The sequence below is a fragment of the Petromyzon marinus genome, chromosome 9 (genome assembly GCF_048934315.1).
Source record: "Petromyzon marinus isolate PM22_M1 ecotype Great Lakes invasive population chromosome 9, UKy_Petmar_22M1.pri1.0, whole genome shotgun sequence".
Classification (NCBI taxonomy): Eukaryota; Metazoa; Chordata; class Hyperoartia; order Petromyzontiformes; family Petromyzontidae; genus Petromyzon; species Petromyzon marinus.
Window position 1 is genome coordinate 1,114,399 of NC_133675.1, and position 6,000 is coordinate 1,120,398.

Genomic DNA, 6,000 nt, shown 5'->3' on the forward strand with positions numbered 1-6,000 from the left:
GAGCGGCGTATCAATCAATGGAATGGATGGAGAGTGACGCACTGCGGACCCTGCCGACTGCCCTTGATGACGACTCACTCGCGACATTCAACGGGATTCCGGCCAGCGTTCGGTCGTCGCTGGTGGGGGCGTTCACAGCGATGTAGGTCATGTACGAGCCGCGTTCGGTCGCCAAACGTAAATTTCAGCAAAGGAAGCGGGAGGGCACAGAATCTCCCCTCGCGTTCCACAGCGCGCTGTTGGCCCTTGTGCAAGCAGCCTACCCGGCGATGGACCAGGTGGCCCTGGACTCTCTGGCCCAGGAGAAGCTATTGCTGTTGGCGAAGGAGCTACGCGTCGTCCTTTCGTTACCCAACAGAAACAACGACGATGACATGTCATCTCTACAAATCGCCAGGAACATCTAAGTCAACCTGGACCTCCGCGACGAACAGCCTCTAATGGTGAGCGCCAACGTGTCCGAGTGCACGGTGGAGCTGGAGGAGCTGCCGCCGGCTGCAGCGGCGGCCGGATTGCCACCTGCGGGCATGCCACGTCGCCCCGCGATGTACGTAGGTGGCACGCAGCGGGCGTGCTACGAGTGCGGACGGCGAGGATACCTCGCCCACGACTGCTGGCGGCGCAGGGGCGCTTTTCCAAGGACGCCGACCGACTACAACCAAGGATTTCCCCCGCTCCGAGGTTCACAGGCAAGTCGCGATGCATTCAATACACGGCCGCTTTCCCCACATCACCCATCCGCGCCGCCTCACCTTGTAACCGCTCATTCGTATGCTTCACACAGCCAGGTTGTATGGGGTGCATTGGTACATTGCGTTTTGGTTGCCGCGCCGGGCTCGTCGAACGTGATGGCGCTTGTTCAAGGGGTGATGGTCAGGGTCATTGTCGATACCGGGAATTCAGCGACCCTCATCTCCTTACAGACTTTTCGTTCATTGCCAACCTCGCCCCAGGCCTTGGAACCGGTTGACGGGCCGTGTATAGCGGCAAATGGGGGTAGCCACGGGATTTTGGGCCGCATGCTCGCAACAATCCAGATCGGGGAGGTGTGCGTGACAGGGATATATTTTGGTTTCCACGGCCTTGGCGGTGCCGTGTTTGCTGGGTACGGATTTTTTGCAGAGGATACCGTCTGGGAAATGTCTTAAATTTTTGGGTACCCTGTCTAAATTCACGGTGGCGAACGCCGTGGCGCAGGCCGTGATTAGCCGCACAGTGCGTGTTCCGCCTGCCACGCAGATGCTCGTGCCGCTGCACTTCAAATAAGGCTTGCCTTTAGACAATCCAGCGGGGGGTATATTGCTGTGTCACGGACGCCCACCTTGGTCGGGGCTTTAACGATGGTACCGGCGAATTGCGACCCCTTTATACATATTGTCAATGCAGGGCACGAGGCCATTGTCATTCAAGAGGGTACCACGCTAGCGCATGCGACGGCAGCGCCGGGTTCGGAGGGGGAGGCGTGCTTGGCAACGAGTGTGGGGGATGCATTGTCGTCGAGCGATGATGAACCAGACTGGTTGCGGGATCTGTACATGCAGAACCCCGAGCTGATGCCTGTGCAGCGGTCGCGTCTCCATGGGCTGCTTTTGGAGTTCAGGGATGTTTTCATTTCGGGCAAATATGATGTTGGTTGTACGTCCCTGTTGCGGCATCACGCAGAAACTAGGGATGCATCCCCGATTCACCTAAATTCCCATCGCATGAGTTCGCTGGAAAAGGATTGTATTCGGCAAACCGTGGATGAAAATTAGGAACAAGAGATCGTTCTCCTTCCTCCAGCCTGTGGGGGACTCCCATCGTACTGGTTAAGAAACGTGACAGGTCCCTGTGATTTTGCGTCGACTATCGCAAACTCAATAAGATTTCTGTTGCGGATGCGTACCCGCTACCACGCATTGACGATTTGTTAGACGCCCTGTCCGGCGTGAAATTTTTCTCGACCCTCGACCTCGTCGGGCTTTTGGCAATTGCCCTTGGACTAGGAGTATAAGCCAAAAACTGCCTTCCGAACACCACAGGGATTGTTCTATTTTAACGTGCTCCCGATGGGGCTCCACTCTGCTCCGGCCACCTTCCAATGCCTGATGGAACTCATGTTGTCCGGATTGCAGTGGGAGTCGTGCTTGATATACCTTGACGACGTCATTGTTTTCAGTAAATATTTTGATGAACATTTGCTGCGGTTGCGTGCCGTGTTTGGCCGAGTGCGGCACACTAACTTAAAATTTAAGCCCCAAAAGTGCCATTTGCTGAGGACGTCTGTTAAATACTTGGGTCACGTTGTTAGCGCATCAGGAGTCGCCACCGATTCGGACAAAACAAGCTGCGTAAGCACGTGGCCAGTGCCAAAAACGGTGTCAGAAGTGCGTAGCTTCGTGGGTTTCGCGTCATATTACCGCCGATTCGTTAAAGATTTTGCCACAATTGCAAGGCCGCTGCACATGTTGACCGGTAAGGGTAAGAAGTTCCTCTGGGGTGACGAGGAACAGCATTCATTTGAGACACTTCGGGGCACTTTGGCGGATGCGCCACCGCTTGGATATCTGGATTTCACGAAAATGTTTATCCTTGACACGGATGCCAGTGACACTGGCATAGGCACAAAATATCGACGGTGTTGAGAGAATTGTGGCATACGGCAGCCGTGTGTTGTCTCCAGCTGAGCAAAAATATTGCGTGACACGCAGGGAGCTGCTGGCCATCATGCACTTTGTTCGGCTGTACCGACCGTACTTGTATGGCAGGAAATTTTTGGTCCACACTGACCACGCGGCACTGCAATACTCTTTGCGGGTTGACCAGCCTTCGGGCCAGATGGCCCGTTGGCTCGAAATCCTGCAAGGGTATTCCTTTACGATACAACATAGGAAGGGGACGCGTCATGTCAACGCCGACGCTTTATCGCGGTTGCCACAGCCGACAGGCTCGTGTCGGTGTGCAGAGGGCTCGCTGCGTTGCGGTCCACCGCTGCAGGACGTTCCGGCTATGGTTGCTGCGGCCGATTCGGTCACAGCGGAGGGGGTTCCCACTGAGGGGTCCGGCATATTGGGGTTGACGCTGGCCCATTGGAAGTGCCTACAGGCAGAGGATTCCTCCCTGGCCAGAATGAGGCTTCAGGCCTCTCGTTCGAGGGGATCGGAGGATCGCCCCTTCCTTCGGCTTGTCGACGGTCTCCTCGTGCGCTGGGACGTCGAACTGCTAAATTTCTGTGTTCCGTTGGAGTTGCGAGGAAAGCTCATTCACGATTAGCACGAGAAACTGATGCATTTGGGTGAAATAAAAACGCGCTGACCTTGGGGAAGGAGTTTTACTGGCCGGGCATGCATAACGATGTACAACAATTTATTAAGTCCTGCCACAAATGCGCACGGCGGAAAGCGCCGGCGCAATCCTATCGCGTACTATTGCAATCGATACGGGTTTCCCGTGTCAACGAAATTGTTGCCCTAGACATATTGAGTCCGTTTCCCATCACCCCAAGGGGGCAAAAATACTTGCTCGTGGGCATCGAGTACCTCACTCGCTGGCCTATGGCATGGCCACTGGTGGACCAATCTGCGGGGTCGATCGCTGAAGCTTTCCTGCAAGGATGCGTCTTTGATAAAGGTGCCCCGGAGCACCTGCTCACCGATCAAAGCAAAAATTTCTCATCCCGGTTACTTAAAGAAGTGTGTATGATTCACTAGGGACTAAAAGATTCGGACGTCCCCGTACCACCCGCAAACCGATGGGATGGTCGAACGCCTGCATAGGACGTTAACGTTTATGCTATGCCAACAGGTCAACTCCGTGCAGAATGATTGCGACCTATACATTCCGGCAACCCTAGCCGCTTACAGGCTGGCCCCGCATGCCTCAACGGGGTACTCGCCCTTCTATTTAATGTACGGTCGGGAACCGGAGGCCCCGGCCCTGGTCAGATTGGGTGTGCAGGCGCAAGGGAAGTCGTCGGCGGTACCTGCTCCCATGCAGGTGGCATTGGACCATCTGAAGGAGGCTAGGGAGGCCTCGTTGGGTAACACCGCGAGACGGCAAGCCGCCAACAAACGGTTGCATGGCATGCAGTCTCCTCGGGAGCCCTGGCGTGTGGGGGACAGGGCTTGGCTGCACTGCCCCATGGTGCCAGTGGGCACGTCTCCAAAGTTCCATCGACCCTGACAGGGCCCCGTCGAGATTGTGGAAACTCGTCGGGACCAGAGTGTACGGATTTGTTTTGGTCGCAGCATATGGCATGTTCACCCGTTGCGCCTTAAGAAATTTGTACCTCCCTACTGTTGTTTACGGCCCTTTTTCCACAATTAATATCAATAATAATATTTGCCGATTATATTTTTTAATAGTAACCGAAATAAATAATAAACACCGCTACGACAAGGACCAGCAAACAGCAGATGGAGATCGTAAAAAGGCCATTGAATAAATAAATAAATATTAAACTCCGGGGCAAGAAAGGTTAGCGCCCATCTGCAAAATCTCCAGATTGCCAAAAGACGATTCACAAACAAACCTATTTGATGTAACACAGCCACCGGAGTCATCAAGAGGGAAGGGGGAATTCCAGTTTCCAAGGACCCCTCCCCCCCGCCTCCGTCAGCCGCAGACATAGTGACGCCAGCATACACGCGAGTTAAACAGTTTTCCTCTAATTTCCTCTTAAAACAACAGTTAAAGTTCAAAATTCAACAACAAGAATATGCTAACATTATCGATCCTCACACTCACTCCAATTAAAAACCAGGCCACAATCTACATCAGTGAATCATTACCCATTTATTAATTCGATACTAAATGTTCTTTTCACCCTTAATAATTTTCTACACGACCTGAACAAAAACAAGAATAGTTCTGACAGTCAAGTTTATTCCTAAGTCAAAACGAATTCTCTAACCTCAGGACATAAGGAATAAAATAAAATAAATGATAACTCGGACATAATAGCACAAACCCAACCGGGTACAGACAGAGAGCAAAGTTAATGCAATGTTAAATGACAAATCTTGGGGAACATTAACAACAATAATGATGCAGTGTTAAATCCAGGGTTATCCAGAAGGGATGAGACAAACGGGTCCAGAAGGAGAAATTTTAACATAAAAAGAAGGCCCGCGAGCATTGAAATCAGCATCGACCAGCGGACAAGCTCAGCGACCAGCAGCTCATCATGGGCCAGCGGAAGAAGATGGCAATCAACCTGGAGACCAGCCAACCACCAACGCAGAAGAAGACTCTACAAAATCACGTTGAAGTGAAACAATAAAATAATAAAATATATAAACAATAAAAATTCTTACGACGTTTCGACCATAACACAAACGGTCGTCATCAGGTGTGAAAAAACAACGGCAAGAAACATTTGAAAGAAGTGTCGGTTTGCAATAATTTATTTAATTTCAAACCTCGCCTTTATATATTTATTTTAAAAACGTCAGCGCCACGCGCAGCGATTTGGCAGTTTATTTAGAAGGACGAGTCCATCTATGTTCTGAGAAGAGGAGGGGGGAGACGAAAAATTAGGCTCACATGATATTGACATTTCATTAACTTATACGCACCGAACTCGATCAGTTAGACAAGACACTCTACAAATCACACTTAAAATTGACAGCAACAATGTCTACATCGGATTGGGAACATGTAGACAATATGACTACCTCTTCGGCTGCCACTATGTCGACCAAATGTAGGGACAATTTGATTTCCAAATTCAATCACCTCTCCAGCAAAAAATCGGATCCACACACCGAAAAGATAGACGTCAACAAAGTCGTAATTAATCGCAGTAACAGTTCCATTTCTGATGGTCTGAAATCCGTTTTAGCTAAAGGTCTAAACTTTGCTGTCACACCGAGACACTTACCGGTTAATGATATCATTGCCCATGTCGACGTTGCACTCAATGGCTTGAGTCACATCTCTGCAGACGTAGCAAGATCTGAAATCGCTGCAACCCTCAAAAACGCTAAGTTGCCACCCAGCAACATCAGCAAAGACGAACGT